Source organism: Lithobates pipiens, unplaced genomic scaffold (genome assembly GCF_037356315.1).
Source record: "Lithobates pipiens isolate NorthernLeopardFrog02 unplaced genomic scaffold, aLitPip1_a1.2 Scaffold_18, whole genome shotgun sequence".
Taxonomy (NCBI): Eukaryota; Metazoa; Chordata; class Amphibia; order Anura; family Ranidae; genus Lithobates; species Lithobates pipiens.
This window is the reverse complement of record NW_027507758.1, coordinates 580,829,042-580,843,139: the sequence shown is the minus strand read 5'-3', so window position 1 is coordinate 580,843,139 and position 14,098 is coordinate 580,829,042. Positions and strand designations below refer to the sequence as shown.

Here is a 14,098-nt window from a genome sequence, read left to right as displayed (position 1 = left end):
TGCTTGCGCTATGGCTGATCCCTGTCCTCTCCTGGGCTATGTGTAAAATATAGTCAGTTTTGCGAAATCCACAACCTGCTCTGGCCGCTAGACACCAGGAGAGCCACCCGCTTTCCTAGCATAGAAGGTTTGCACCCCCCTTTTTTTTCCCTCCTACGACCTTTGACAACTGAGCCCCTTCAGAGGTATGGCCCCATGGGTTTCAATGATGTAATTGGGAGAAGGCTGGTTTCAAAAAGCACTCACACCGCCTAGTACATTCTCGACAAGAAACACCTTGTGCCTTGATGCACTCCACGGGGCTGGAAATTGGGGGAGAGCGCTGCAAACACAAAGAGCCCATAATTGCATTGGCCGGGAATCGAACCCGGGCCTCCCGCGTGGCAGGCGAGAATTCTACCACTGAACCACCAATGCTCCACGCCGGGCCACTTGCCACCACCCTCGCTCAGCTGGTCTAGGAGAGTCCAGCTCTCGCCCACGCTTGACTTGGGATTCGCTGGTCGAAAATCAATGGAAACGCCTAGTCGTCTACATTGTGACTTTGCCACATGGACCCACTCCCCGTGGGAATCGCTGGCAAACTACATCCACATGTGGTTGTTGAGGTTGGTCAGCGACAAGAGCAGAGTGGCGCAGCGGAAGCGTGCTGGGCCCATAACCCAGAGGTCGATGGATCGAAACCATCCTCTGCTACGTTGCCCTTTCCTATGCCAATCGATATTTGCTTGCGTGCGGGCCCAAAGGCCTTTCTTTCGCACACAAAGAGAAGTTGAACCTGATTCAGGTGATTCAACGAGTCCAAAGCTCTCAGCGTAAGCATGGCACTGGCACCTTTTGCGCTAATGAAATATTGTCTCTTGGCCATGGAGGCCTGCTCGTGCTTTGTTTACTAGATTGCTTTTGTCCAACACTGCCTACGTGACTTTGGCTGAAGCCACAGTTGCCACCACAAAAACGTGGCAACGCCTTGGCACGCGTTATGAGGAGGACTCCGGCTTCCCATGTTGCTCACGGCGCTCGGTTCCAAGCTTCAACATCAAACACAAAAGCAAGGTGTCTCCTGGCAAATCAGGAAAGCTGCATTTGGAGAATGCGGGCATCGATCCCGCTACCTCTCGCATGCTAAGCGAGCGCTCTACCATTTGAGCTAATCCCCCTTTGCTTGAGGTTGTTGCTTGTGCTATGGCTGATCCCTGTCCTCTCCTGGGCTATGTGTAAACTATAGGCAGTTTTGCTAAATCCACAACTTGCTCTGGCCGCTAGACACCAGGAGAGCCACTCCCCCAAGACCTTGGACAACTGAGCCCCTTCTGAAGTATGGCCCCATGGGTTTCAATGATGTCATTGGGAGAAGGTGGTTTCAAAAAGCACTCACACCGCCTAATACATTCTCGACAAGAAACACCTTGTGCCTTGAGGCATTCCATGGGGCTGGAAATTGGGGGAGAGAGCTACAAACACCAAGAGCCCATAATTGCATTGGCCGGGAATCGAACCCGGGCCTCCCGCGTGGCAGGCGAGAATTCTACCACTGAACCACCAATGCTCCACGCCGGGCCAGGCGCCACCACCCTCGCTCAGCTGGCCTAGGAGAGTCCAGCTCTCGCCCACGCTTGACTTGGGATTCGCTTGTCGAAATCCATGAGGATGGCCAGCGACAAGAGCAGAGTGGCGCAGCGGAAGCGTGCTGGGCCCATAACCCAGAGGTCGATGGATCGAAACCATCCTCTGCTACGTTGCCTTTTCCTATGCCAATCGATATTTGCTTGCGGGCCCAAAGGCCTTTCTTTCGCACACAAAGAGAAGTTGAACCTGATTCAGGTGATTCAACGAGTCCAAAGCTCTCAGCGTAAGCATGGCACTGGCACCTTTCCCCCTAATGGAATATTGTCTCTTGGCCATGGAAGCCTGGTCGTGCTTTCTTTAATTGATTGCTTTTGTCCAATACTGCCTACGTGACTTTGGCTGAAGCCACAGATGCCACCACAAAAACGTGGCAATGCCTTGGCACATGTTATGAGGAGCACTCCGGCTTCCCATGTTGCTCACGGCGCTCGGTTCCAAGCTTCAACATCAAACACAAAAGCAAGGTGCCTCCCGTGAAACCAGGAAAGCTGCGTTTGGAGAATGCGGGCATCGATCCCGCTACCTCTCGCATGCAAAGCGAGCGCTCTGCCACTTGAGCTAATCCCCCTTTGCTCGAGTGTGTTGCTTGCGCTATGGCTGATCCCTGTCCTCTCCTGGGCTATGTGTAAAATATAGTCAGTTTTGCGAAATCCACAACCTGCTCTGGCCGCTAGACACCAGGAGAGCCACCCGCTTTCCTAGCGTAGAAGGTTTGCACCCCCCTTTTTTTTCCCTCCTACGACCTTTGACAACTGAGCCCCTTCAGAGGTATGGCCCCATGGGTTTCAATGATGTAATTGGGAGAAGGCTGGTTTCAAAAAGCACTCACACCGCCTAGTACATTCTCGACAAGAAACACCTTGTGCCTTGATGCACTCCACGGGGCTGGAAATTGGGGGAGAGCGCTGCAAACACAAAGAGCCCATAATTGCATTGGCCGGGAATCGAACCCGGGCCTCCCGCGTGGCAGGCGAGAATTCTACCACTGAACCACCAATGCTCCACGCCGGGCCACTTGCCACCACCCTCGCTCAGCTGGTCTAGGAGAGTCCAGCTCTCGCCCACGCTTGACTTGGGATTCGCTGGTCGAAAATCAATGGAAACGCCTAGTCGTCTACATTGTGACTTTGCCACATGGACCCACTCCCCGTGGGAATCGCTGGCAAACTACATCCACATGTGGTTGTTGAGGTTGGTCAGCGACAAGAGCAGAGTGGCGCAGCGGAAGCGTGCTGGGCCCATAACCCAGAGGTCGATGGATCGAAACCATCCTCTGCTACGTTGCCCTTTCCTATGCCAATCGATATTTGCTTGCGTGCGGGCCCAAAGGCCTTTCTTTCGCACACAAAGAGAAGTTGAACCTGATTCAGGTGATTCAACGAGTCCAAAGCTCTCAGCGTAAGCATGGCACTGGCACCTTTTGCGCTAATGAAATATTGTCTCTTGGCCATGGAGGCCTGCTCGTGCTTTGTTTACTAGATTGCTTTTGTCCAACACTGCCTACGTGACTTTGGCTGAAGCCACAGTTGCCACCACAAAAACGTGGCAACGCCTTGGCACGCGTTATGAGGAGGACTCCGGCTTCCCATGTTGCTCACGGCGCTCGGTTCCAAGCTTCAACATCAAACACAAAAGCAAGGTGTCTCCTGGCAAATCAGGAAAGCTGCATTTGGAGAATGCGGGCATCGATCCCACTACCTCTCGCATGCTAAGCGAGCGCTCTACCATTTGAGCTAATCCCCCTTTGCTTGAGGTTGTTGCTTGTGCTATGGCTGATCCCTGTCCTCTCCTGGGCTATGTGTAAACTATAGGCAGTTTTGCTAAATCCACAACTTGCTCTGGCCGCTAGACACCAGGAGAGCCACTCCCCCAAGACCTTGGACAACTGAGCCCCTTCTGAAGTATGGCCCCATGGGTTTCAATGATGTCATTGGGAGAAGGTGGTTTCAAAAAGCACTCACACCGCCTAATACATTCTCGACAAGAAACACCTTGTGCCTTGAGGCATTCCATGGGGCTGGAAATTGGGGGAGAGAGCTACAAACACCAAGAGCCCATAATTGCATTGGCCGGGAATCGAACCCGGGCCTCCCGCGTGGCAGGCGAGAATTCTACCACTGAACCACCAATGCTCCACGCCGGGCCAGGCGCCACCACCCTCGCTCAGCTGGCCTAGGAGAGTCCAGCTCTCGCCCACGCTTGACTTGGGATTCGCTTGTCGAAATCCATGAGGATGGCCAGCGACAAGAGCAGAGTGGCGCAGCGGAAGCGTGCTGGGCCCATAACCCAGAGGTCGATGGATCGAAACCATCCTCTGCTACGTTGCCTTTTCCTATGCCAATCGATATTTGCTTGCGGGCCCAAAGGCCTTTCTTTCGCACACAAAGAGAAGTTGAACCTGATTCAGGTGATTCAACGAGTCCAAAGCTCTCAGCGTAAGCATGGCACTGGCACCTTTCCCCCTAATGGAATATTGTCTCTTGGCCATGGAAGCCTGGTCGTGCTTTCTTTAATTGATTGCTTTTGTCCAATACTGCCTACGTGACTTTGGCTGAAGCCACAGATGCCACCACAAAAACGTGGCAATGCCTTGGCACATGTTATGAGGAGCACTCCGGCTTCCCATGTTGCTCACGGCGCTCGGTTCCAAGCTTCAACATCAAACACAAAAGCAAGGTGCCTCCCGTGAAACCAGGAAAGCTGCGTTTGGAGAATGCGGGCATCGATCCCGCTACCTCTCGCATGCAAAGCGAGCGCTCTGCCACTTGAGCTAATCCCCCTTTGCTCGAGTGTGTTGCTTGCGCTATGGCTGATCCCTGTCCTCTCCTGGGCTATGTGTAAAATATAGTCAGTTTTGCGAAATCCACAACCTGCTCTGGCCGCTAGACACCAGGAGAGCCACCCGCTTTCCTAGCGTAGAAGGTTTGCACCCCCCTTTTTTTTCCCTCCTACGACCTTTGACAACTGAGCCCCTTCAGAGGTATGGCCCCATGGGTTTCAATGATGTAATTGGGAGAAGGCTGGTTTCAAAAAGCACTCACACCGCCTAGTACATTCTCGACAAGAAACACCTTGTGCCTTGATGCACTCCACGGGGCTGGAAATTGGGGGAGAGCGCTGCAAACACAAAGAGCCCATAATTGCATTGGCCGGGAATCGAACCCGGGCCTCCCGCGTGGCAGGCGAGAATTCTACCACTGAACCACCAATGCTCCACGCCGGGCCACTTGCCACCACCCTCGCTCAGCTGGTCTAGGAGAGTCCAGCTCTCGCCCACGCTTGACTTGGGATTCGCTGGTCGAAAATCAATGGAAACGCCTAGTCGTCTACATTGTGACTTTGCCACATGGACCCACTCCCCGTGGGAATCGCTGGCAAACTACATCCACATGTGGTTGTTGAGGTTGGTCAGCGACAAGAGCAGAGTGGCGCAGCGGAAGCGTGCTGGGCCCATAACCCAGAGGTCGATGGATCGAAACCATCCTCTGCTACGTTGCCCTTTCCTATGCCAATCGATATTTGCTTGCGTGCGGGCCCAAAGGCCTTTCTTTCGCACACAAAGAGAAGTTGAACCTGATTCAGGTGATTCAACGAGTCCAAAGCTCTCAGCGTAAGCATGGCACTGGCACCTTTTGCGCTAATGAAATATTGTCTCTTGGCCATGGAGGCCTGCTCGTGCTTTGTTTACTAGATTGCTTTTGTCCAACACTGCCTACGTGACTTTGGCTGAAGCCACAGTTGCCACCACAAAAACGTGGCAACGCCTTGGCACGCGTTATGAGGAGGACTCCGGCTTCCCATGTTGCTCACGGCGCTCGGTTCCAAGCTTCAACATCAAACACAAAAGCAAGGTGTCTCCTGGCAAATCAGGAAAGCTGCATTTGGAGAATGCGGGCATCGATCCCGCTACCTCTCGCATGCTAAGCGAGCGCTCTACCATTTGAGCTAATCCCCCTTTGCTTGAGGTTGTTGCTTGTGCTATGGCTGATCCCTGTCCTCTCCTGGGCTATGTGTAAACTATAGGCAGTTTTGCTAAATCCACAACTTGCTCTGGCCGCTAGACACCAGGAGAGCCACTCCCCCAAGACCTTGGACAACTGAGCCCCTTCTGAAGTATGGCCCCATGGGTTTCAATGATGTCATTGGGAGAAGGTGGTTTCAAAAAGCACTCACACCGCCTAATACATTCTCGACAAGAAACACCTTGTGCCTTGAGGCATTCCATGGGGCTGGAAATTGGGGGAGAGAGCTACAAACACCAAGAGCCCATAATTGCATTGGCCGGGAATCGAACCCGGGCCTCCCGCGTGGCAGGCGAGAATTCTACCACTGAACCACCAATGCTCCACGCCGGGCCAGGCGCCACCACCCTCGCTCAGCTGGCCTAGGAGAGTCCAGCTCTCGCCCACGCTTGACTTGGGATTCGCTTGTCGAAATCCATGAGGATGGCCAGCGACAAGAGCAGAGTGGCGCAGCGGAAGCGTGCTGGGCCCATAACCCAGAGGTCGATGGATCGAAACCATCCTCTGCTACGTTGCCTTTTCCTATGCCAATCGATATTTGCTTGCGGGCCCAAAGGCCTTTCTTTCGCACACAAAGAGAAGTTGAACCTGATTCAGGTGATTCAACGAGTCCAAAGCTCTCAGCGTAAGCATGGCACTGGCACCTTTCCCCCTAATGGAATATTGTCTCTTGGCCATGGAAGCCTGGTCGTGCTTTCTTTAATTGATTGCTTTTGTCCAATACTGCCTACGTGACTTTGGCTGAAGCCACAGATGCCACCACAAAAACGTGGCAATGCCTTGGCACATGTTATGAGGAGCACTCCGGCTTCCCATGTTGCTCACGGCGCTCGGTTCCAAGCTTCAACATCAAACACAAAAGCAAGGTGCCTCCCGTGAAACCAGGAAAGCTGCGTTTGGAGAATGCGGGCATCGATCCCGCTACCTCTCGCATGCAAAGCGAGCGCTCTGCCACTTGAGCTAATCCCCCTTTGCTCGAGTGTGTTGCTTGCGCTATGGCTGATCCCTGTCCTCTCCTGGGCTATGTGTAAAATATAGTCAGTTTTGCGAAATCCACAACCTGCTCTGGCCGCTAGACACCAGGAGAGCCACCCGCTTTCCTAGCGTAGAAGGTTTGCACCCCCCTTTTTTTTCCCTCCTACGACCTTTGACAACTGAGCCCCTTCAGAGGTATGGCCCCATGGGTTTCAATGATGTAATTGGGAGAAGGCTGGTTTCAAAAAGCACTCACACCGCCTAGTACATTCTCGACAAGAAACACCTTGTGCCTTGATGCACTCCACGGGGCTGGAAATTGGGGGAGAGCGCTGCAAACACAAAGAGCCCATAATTGCATTGGCCGGGAATCGAACCCGGGCCTCCCGCGTGGCAGGCGAGAATTCTACCACTGAACCACCAATGCTCCACGCCGGGCCACTTGCCACCACCCTCGCTCAGCTGGTCTAGGAGAGTCCAGCTCTCGCCCACGCTTGACTTGGGATTCGCTGGTCGAAAATCAATGGAAACGCCTAGTCGTCTACATTGTGACTTTGCCACATGGACCCACTCCCCGTGGGAATCGCTGGCAAACTACATCCACATGTGGTTGTTGAGGTTGGTCAGCGACAAGAGCAGAGTGGCGCAGCGGAAGCGTGCTGGGCCCATAACCCAGAGGTCGATGGATCGAAACCATCCTCTGCTACGTTGCCCTTTCCTATGCCAATCGATATTTGCTTGCGTGCGGGCCCAAAGGCCTTTCTTTCGCACACAAAGAGAAGTTGAACCTGATTCAGGTGATTCAACGAGTCCAAAGCTCTCAGCGTAAGCATGGCACTGGCACCTTTTGCGCTAATGAAATATTGTCTCTTGGCCATGGAGGCCTGCTCGTGCTTTGTTTACTAGATTGCTTTTGTCCAACACTGCCTACGTGACTTTGGCTGAAGCCACAGTTGCCACCACAAAAACGTGGCAACGCCTTGGCACGCGTTATGAGGAGGACTCCGGCTTCCCATGTTGCTCACGGCGCTCGGTTCCAAGCTTCAACATCAAACACAAAAGCAAGGTGTCTCCTGGCAAATCAGGAAAGCTGCATTTGGAGAATGCGGGCATCGATCCCGCTACCTCTCGCATGCTAAGCGAGCGCTCTACCATTTGAGCTAATCCCCCTTTGCTTGAGGTTGTTGCTTGTGCTATGGCTGATCCCTGTCCTCTCCTGGGCTATGTGTAAACTATAGGCAGTTTTGCTAAATCCACAACTTGCTCTGGCCGCTAGACACCAGGAGAGCCACTCCCCCAAGACCTTGGACAACTGAGCCCCTTCTGAAGTATGGCCCCATGGGTTTCAATGATGTCATTGGGAGAAGGTGGTTTCAAAAAGCACTCACACCGCCTAATACATTCTCGACAAGAAACACCTTGTGCCTTGAGGCATTCCATGGGGCTGGAAATTGGGGGAGAGAGCTACAAACACCAAGAGCCCATAATTGCATTGGCCGGGAATCAAACCCGGGCCTCCCGCGTGGCAGGCGAGAATTCTACCACTGAACCACCAATGCTCCACGCCGGGCCAGGCGCCACCACCCTCGCTCAGCTGGCCTAGGAGAGTCCAGCTCTCGCCCACGCTTGACTTGGGATTCGCTTGTCGAAATCCATGAGGATGGCCAGCGACAAGAGCAGAGTGGCGCAGCGGAAGCGTGCTGGGCCCATAACCCAGAGGTCGATGGATCGAAACCATCCTCTGCTACGTTGCCTTTTCCTATGCCAATCGATATTTGCTTGCGGGCCCAAAGGCCTTTCTTTCGCACACAAAGAGAAGTTGAACCTGATTCAGGTGATTCAACGAGTCCAAAGCTCTCAGCGTAAGCATGGCACTGGCACCTTTCCCCCTAATGGAATATTGTCTCTTGGCCATGGAAGCCTGGTCGTGCTTTCTTTAATTGATTGCTTTTGTCCAATACTGCCTACGTGACTTTGGCTGAAGCCACAGATGCCACCACAAAAACGTGGCAATGCCTTGGCACATGTTATGAGGAGCACTCCGGCTTCCCATGTTGCTCACGGCGCTCGGTTCCAAGCTTCAACATCAAACACAAAAGCAAGGTGCCTCCCGTGAAACCAGGAAAGCTGCGTTTGGAGAATGCGGGCATCGATCCCGCTACCTCTCGCATGCAAAGCGAGCGCTCTGCCACTTGAGCTAATCCCCCTTTGCTCGAGTGTGTTGCTTGCGCTATGGCTGATCCCTGTCCTCTCCTGGGCTATGTGTAAAATATAGTCAGTTTTGCGAAATCCACAACCTGCTCTGGCCGCTAGACACCAGGAGAGCCACCCGCTTTCCTAGCGTAGAAGGTTTGCACCCCCCTTTTTTTTCCCTCCTACGACCTTTGACAACTGAGCCCCTTCAGAGGTATGGCCCCATGGGTTTCAATGATGTAATTGGGAGAAGGCTGGTTTCAAAAAGCACTCACACCGCCTAGTACATTCTCGACAAGAAACACCTTGTGCCTTGATGCACTCCACGGGGCTGGAAATTGGGGGAGAGCGCTGCAAACACAAAGAGCCCATAATTGCATTGGCCGGGAATCGAACCCGGGCCTCCCGCGTGGCAGGCGAGAATTCTACCACTGAACCACCAATGCTCCACGCCGGGCCACTTGCCACCACCCTCGCTCAGCTGGTCTAGGAGAGTCCAGCTCTCGCCCACGCTTGACTTGGGATTCGCTGGTCGAAAATCAATGGAAACGCCTAGTCGTCTACATTGTGACTTTGCCACATGGACCCACTCCCCGTGGGAATCGCTGGCAAACTACATCCACATGTGGTTGTTGAGGTTGGTCAGCGACAAGAGCAGAGTGGCGCAGCGGAAGCGTGCTGGGCCCATAACCCAGAGGTCGATGGATCGAAACCATCCTCTGCTACGTTGCCTTTTTCTATGCCAATCGATATTTGCTTGCGTGCGGGCCCAAAGGCCTTTCTTTCGCACACAAAGAGAAGTTGAACCTGATTCAGGTGATTCAACGAGTCCAAAGCTCTCAGCGTAAGCATGGCACTGGCACCTTTTGCGCTAATGAAATATTGTCTCTTGGCCATGGAGGCCTGCTCGTGCTTTGTTTACTAGATTGCTTTTGTCCAACACTGCCTACGTGACTTTGGCTGAAGCCACAGTTGCCACCACAAAAACGTGGCAACGCCTTGGCACGCGTTATGAGGAGGACTCCGGCTTCCCATGTTGCTCACGGCGCTCGGTTCCAAGCTTCAACATCAAACACAAAAGCAAGGTGTCTCCTGGCAAATCAGGAAAGCTGCATTTGGAGAATGCGGGCATCGATCCCGCTACCTCTCGCATGCTAAGCGAGCGCTCTACCATTTGAGCTAATCCCCCTTTGCTTGAGGTTGTTGCTTGTGCTATGGCTGATCCCTGTCCTCTCCTGGGCTATGTGTAAACTATAGGCAGTTTTGCTAAATCCACAACTTGCTCTGGCCGCTAGACACCAGGAGAGCCACTCCCCCAAGACCTTGGACAACTGAGCCCCTTCTGAAGTATGGCCCCATGGGTTTCAATGATGTCATTGGGAGAAGGTGGTTTCAAAAAGCACTCACACCGCCTAATACATTCTCGACAAGAAACACCTTGTGCCTTGAGGCATTCCATGGGGCTGGAAATTGGGGGAGAGAGCTACAAACACCAAGAGCCCATAATTGCATTGGCCGGGAATCGAACCCGGGCCTCCCGCGTGGCAGGCGAGAATTCTACCACTGAACCACCAATGCTCCACGCCGGGCCAGGCGCCACCACCCTCGCTCAGCTGGCCTAGGAGAGTCCAGCTCTCGCCCACGCTTGACTTGGGATTCGCTTGTCGAAATCCATGAGGATGGCCAGCGACAAGAGCAGAGTGGTGCAGCGGAAGCGTGCTGGGCCCATAACCCAGAGGTCGATGGATCGAAACCATCCTCTGCTACGTTGCCTTTTCCTATGCCAATCGATATTTGCTTGCGGGCCCAAAGGCCTTTCTTTCGCACACAAAGAGAAGTTGAACCTGATTCAGGTGATTCAACGAGTCCAAAGCTCTCAGCGTAAGCATGGCACTGGCACCTTTCCCCCTAATGGAATATTGTCTCTTGGCCATGGAAGCCTGGTCGTGCTTTCTTTAATTGATTGCTTTTGTCCAATACTGCCTACGTGACTTTGGCTGAAGCCACAGATGCCACCACAAAAACGTGGCAATGCCTTGGCACATGTTATGAGGAGCACTCCGGCTTCCCATGTTGCTCACGGCGCTCGGTTCCAAGCTTCAACATCAAACACAAAAGCAAGGTGCCTCCCGTGAAACCAGGAAAGCTGCGTTTGGAGAATGCGGGCATCGATCCCGCTACCTCTCGCATGCAAAGCGAGCGCTCTGCCACTTGAGCTAATCCCCCTTTGCTCGAGTGTGTTGCTTGCGCTATGGCTGATCCCTGTCCTCTCCTGGGCTATGTGTAAAATATAGTCAGTTTTGCGAAATCCACAACCTGCTCTGGCCGCTAGACACCAGGAGAGCCACCCGCTTTCCTAGCGTAGAAGGTTTGCACCCCCCTTTTTTTTCCCTCCTACGACCTTTGACAACTGAGCCCCTTCAGAGGTATGGCCCCATGGGTTTCAATGATGTAATTGGGAGAAGGCTGGTTTCAAAAAGCACTCACACCGCCTAGTACATTCTCGACAAGAAACACCTTGTGCCTTGATGCACTCCACGGGGCTGGAAATTGGGGGAGAGCGCTGCAAACACAAAGAGCCCATAATTGCATTGGCCGGGAATCGAACCCGGGCCTCCCGCGTGGCAGGCGAGAATTCTACCACTGAACCACCAATGCTCCACGCCGGGCCACTTGCCACCACCCTCGCTCAGCTGGTCTAGGAGAGTCCAGCTCTCGCCCACGCTTGACTTGGGATTCGCTGGTCGAAAATCAATGGAAACGCCTAGTCGTCTACATTGTGACTTTGCCACATGGACCCACTCCCCGTGGGAATCGCTGGCAAACTACATCCACATGTGGTTGTTGAGGTTGGTCAGCGACAAGAGCAGAGTGGTGCAGCGGAAGCGTGCTGGGCCCATAACCCAGAGGTCGATGGATCGAAACCATCCTCTGCTACGTTGCCCTTTCCTATGCCAATCGATATTTGCTTGCGTGCGGGCCCAAAGGCCTTTCTTTCGCACACAAAGAGAAGTTGAACCTGATTCAGGTGATTCAACGAGTCCAAAGCTCTCAGCGTAAGCATGGCACTGGCACCTTTTGCGCTAATGAAATATTGTCTCTTGGCCATGGAGGCCTGCTCGTGCTTTGTTTACTAGATTGCTTTTGTCCAACACTGCCTACGTGACTTTGGCTGAAGCCACAGTTGCCACCACAAAAACGTGGCAACGCCTTGGCACGCGTTATGAGGAGGACTCCGGCTTCCCATGTTGCTCACGGCGCTCGGTTCCAAGCTTCAACATCAAACACAAAAGCAAGGTGTCTCCTGGCAAATCAGGAAAGCTGCATTTGGAGAATGCGGGCATCGATCCCGCTACCTCTCGCATGCTAAGCGAGCGCTCTACCATTTGAGCTAATCCCCCTTTGCTTGAGGTTGTTGCTTGTGCTATGGCTGATCCCTGTCCTCTCCTGGGCTATGTGTAAACTATAGGCAGTTTTGCTAAATCCACAACTTGCTCTGGCCGCTAGACACCAGGAGAGCCACTCCCCCAAGACCTTGGACAACTGAGCCCCTTCTGAAGTATGGCCCCATGGGTTTCAATGATGTCATTGGGAGAAGGTGGTTTCAAAAAGCACTCACACCGCCTAATACATTCTCGACAAGAAACACCTTGTGCCTTGAGGCATTCCATGGGGCTGGAAATTGGGGGAGAGAGCTACAAACACCAAGAGCCCATAATTGCATTGGCCGGGAATCGAACCCGGGCCTCCCGCGTGGCAGGCGAGAATTCTACCACTGAACCACCAATGCTCCACGCCGGGCCAGGCGCCACCACCCTCGCTCAGCTGGCCTAGGAGAGTCCAGCTCTCGCCCACGCTTGACTTGGGATTCGCTTGTCGAAATCCATGAGGATGGCCAGCGACAAGAGCAGAGTGGCGCAGCGGAAGCGTGCTGGGCCCATAACCCAGAGGTCGATGGATCGAAACCATCCTCTGCTACGTTGCCTTTTCCTATGCCAATCGATATTTGCTTGCGGGCCCAAAGGCCTTTCTTTCGCACACAAAGAGAAGTTGAACCTGATTCAGGTGATTCAACGAGTCCAAAGCTCTCAGCGTAAGCATGGCACTGGCACCTTTCCCCCTAATGGAATATTGTCTCTTGGCCATGGAAGCCTGGTCGTGCTTTCTTTAATTGATTGCTTTTGTCCAATACTGCCTACGTGACTTTGGCTGAAGCCACAGATGCCACCACAAAAACGTGGCAATGCCTTGGCACATGTTATGAGGAGCACTCCGGCTTCCCATGTTGCTCACGGCGCTCGGTTCCAAGCTTCAACATCAAACACAAAAGCAAGGTGCCTCCCGTGAAACCAGGAAAGCTGCGTTTGGAGAATGCGGGCATCGATCCCGCTACCTCTCGCATGCAAAGCGAGCGCTCTGCCACTTGAGCTAATCCCCCTTTGCTCGAGTGTGTTGCTTGCGCTATGGCTGATCCCTGTCCTCTCCTGGGCTATGTGTAAAATATAGTCAGTTTTGCGAAATCCACAACCTGCTCTGGCCGCTAGACACCAGGAGAGCCACCCGCTTTCCTAGCGTAGAAGGTTTGCACCCCCCTTTTTTTTCCCTCCTACGACCTTTGACAACTGAGCCCCTTCAGAGGTATGGCCCCATGGGTTTCAATGATGTAATTGGGAGAAGGCTGGTTTCAAAAAGCACTCACACCGCCTAGTACATTCTCGACAAGAAACACCTTGTGCCTTGATGCACTCCACGGGGCTGGAAATTGGGGGAGAGCGCTGCAAACACAAAGAGCCCATAATTGCATTGGCCGGGAATCGAACCCGGGCCTCCCGCGTGGCAGGCGAGAATTCTACCACTTAACCACCAATGCTCCACGCCGGGCCACTTGCCTCCACCCTCGCTCAGCTGGTCTAGGAGAGTCCAGCTCTCGCCCACGCTTGACTTGGGATTCGCTGGTCGAAAATCAATGGAAACGCCTAGTCGTCTACATTGTGACTTTGCCACATGGACCCACTCCCCGTGGGAATCGCTGGCAAACTACATCCACATGTGGTTGTTGAGGTTGGTCAGCGACAAGAGCAGAGTGGCGCAGCGGAAGCGTGCTGGGCCCATAACCCAGAGGTCGATGGATCGAAACCATCCTCTGCTACGTTGCCCTTTCCTATGCCAATCGATATTTGCTTGCGTGCGGGCCCAAAGGCCTTTCTTTTGCACACAAAGAGAAGTTGAACCTGATTCAGGTGATTCAACGAGTCCAAAGCTCTCAGCGTAAGCATGGC

At 53.4% G+C, this 14,098-nt stretch overlaps 22 non-coding genes across 22 annotated transcripts; all 22 read right to left on the bottom strand.

Moving 5' to 3' along the window:
* Window positions 1-346: 346 nt before the first annotated feature.
* TRNAG-GCC (transfer RNA glycine (anticodon GCC)) lies at window positions 347-417 on the bottom strand. Its single transcript has one exon. It is a non-coding gene; the product is annotated as a tRNA-Gly (tRNA).
* A 670-nt stretch (window positions 418-1,087) lies between these two features.
* Window positions 1,088-1,160, bottom strand: TRNAA-AGC (transfer RNA alanine (anticodon AGC)). Its single transcript has one exon. It is a non-coding gene; the product is annotated as a tRNA-Ala (tRNA).
* A 318-nt stretch (window positions 1,161-1,478) lies between these two features.
* TRNAG-GCC (transfer RNA glycine (anticodon GCC)) lies at window positions 1,479-1,549 on the bottom strand. The gene has a single exon. It is a non-coding gene; the product is annotated as a tRNA-Gly (tRNA).
* Window positions 1,550-2,124: 575 nt separating this feature from the next.
* On the bottom strand, window positions 2,125-2,197 carry TRNAA-UGC (transfer RNA alanine (anticodon UGC)). The gene has a single exon. It is a non-coding gene; the product is annotated as a tRNA-Ala (tRNA).
* A 361-nt stretch (window positions 2,198-2,558) lies between these two features.
* On the bottom strand, window positions 2,559-2,629 carry TRNAG-GCC (transfer RNA glycine (anticodon GCC)). Its single transcript has one exon. It is a non-coding gene; the product is annotated as a tRNA-Gly (tRNA).
* A 1,061-nt stretch (window positions 2,630-3,690) lies between these two features.
* TRNAG-GCC (transfer RNA glycine (anticodon GCC)) lies at window positions 3,691-3,761 on the bottom strand. The gene has a single exon. It is a non-coding gene; the product is annotated as a tRNA-Gly (tRNA).
* Window positions 3,762-4,336: 575 nt separating this feature from the next.
* TRNAA-UGC (transfer RNA alanine (anticodon UGC)) lies at window positions 4,337-4,409 on the bottom strand. The gene has a single exon. It is a non-coding gene; the product is annotated as a tRNA-Ala (tRNA).
* A 361-nt stretch (window positions 4,410-4,770) lies between these two features.
* On the bottom strand, window positions 4,771-4,841 carry TRNAG-GCC (transfer RNA glycine (anticodon GCC)). Its single transcript has one exon. It is a non-coding gene; the product is annotated as a tRNA-Gly (tRNA).
* Window positions 4,842-5,511: 670 nt separating this feature from the next.
* TRNAA-AGC (transfer RNA alanine (anticodon AGC)) lies at window positions 5,512-5,584 on the bottom strand. The gene has a single exon. It is a non-coding gene; the product is annotated as a tRNA-Ala (tRNA).
* Window positions 5,585-5,902: 318 nt separating this feature from the next.
* TRNAG-GCC (transfer RNA glycine (anticodon GCC)) lies at window positions 5,903-5,973 on the bottom strand. Its single transcript has one exon. It is a non-coding gene; the product is annotated as a tRNA-Gly (tRNA).
* A 575-nt stretch (window positions 5,974-6,548) lies between these two features.
* Window positions 6,549-6,621, bottom strand: TRNAA-UGC (transfer RNA alanine (anticodon UGC)). Its single transcript has one exon. It is a non-coding gene; the product is annotated as a tRNA-Ala (tRNA).
* A 361-nt stretch (window positions 6,622-6,982) lies between these two features.
* TRNAG-GCC (transfer RNA glycine (anticodon GCC)) lies at window positions 6,983-7,053 on the bottom strand. Its single transcript has one exon. It is a non-coding gene; the product is annotated as a tRNA-Gly (tRNA).
* Window positions 7,054-7,723: 670 nt separating this feature from the next.
* TRNAA-AGC (transfer RNA alanine (anticodon AGC)) lies at window positions 7,724-7,796 on the bottom strand. Its single transcript has one exon. It is a non-coding gene; the product is annotated as a tRNA-Ala (tRNA).
* Window positions 7,797-8,760: 964 nt separating this feature from the next.
* TRNAA-UGC (transfer RNA alanine (anticodon UGC)) lies at window positions 8,761-8,833 on the bottom strand. Its single transcript has one exon. It is a non-coding gene; the product is annotated as a tRNA-Ala (tRNA).
* A 361-nt stretch (window positions 8,834-9,194) lies between these two features.
* On the bottom strand, window positions 9,195-9,265 carry TRNAG-GCC (transfer RNA glycine (anticodon GCC)). The gene has a single exon. It is a non-coding gene; the product is annotated as a tRNA-Gly (tRNA).
* Window positions 9,266-9,935: 670 nt separating this feature from the next.
* Window positions 9,936-10,008, bottom strand: TRNAA-AGC (transfer RNA alanine (anticodon AGC)). Its single transcript has one exon. It is a non-coding gene; the product is annotated as a tRNA-Ala (tRNA).
* A 318-nt stretch (window positions 10,009-10,326) lies between these two features.
* TRNAG-GCC (transfer RNA glycine (anticodon GCC)) lies at window positions 10,327-10,397 on the bottom strand. The gene has a single exon. It is a non-coding gene; the product is annotated as a tRNA-Gly (tRNA).
* Window positions 10,398-10,972: 575 nt separating this feature from the next.
* Window positions 10,973-11,045, bottom strand: TRNAA-UGC (transfer RNA alanine (anticodon UGC)). The gene has a single exon. It is a non-coding gene; the product is annotated as a tRNA-Ala (tRNA).
* A 361-nt stretch (window positions 11,046-11,406) lies between these two features.
* On the bottom strand, window positions 11,407-11,477 carry TRNAG-GCC (transfer RNA glycine (anticodon GCC)). The gene has a single exon. It is a non-coding gene; the product is annotated as a tRNA-Gly (tRNA).
* A 670-nt stretch (window positions 11,478-12,147) lies between these two features.
* On the bottom strand, window positions 12,148-12,220 carry TRNAA-AGC (transfer RNA alanine (anticodon AGC)). Its single transcript has one exon. It is a non-coding gene; the product is annotated as a tRNA-Ala (tRNA).
* A 318-nt stretch (window positions 12,221-12,538) lies between these two features.
* TRNAG-GCC (transfer RNA glycine (anticodon GCC)) lies at window positions 12,539-12,609 on the bottom strand. The gene has a single exon. It is a non-coding gene; the product is annotated as a tRNA-Gly (tRNA).
* A 575-nt stretch (window positions 12,610-13,184) lies between these two features.
* On the bottom strand, window positions 13,185-13,257 carry TRNAA-UGC (transfer RNA alanine (anticodon UGC)). The gene has a single exon. It is a non-coding gene; the product is annotated as a tRNA-Ala (tRNA).
* Window positions 13,258-14,098: the final 841 nt, after the last annotated feature.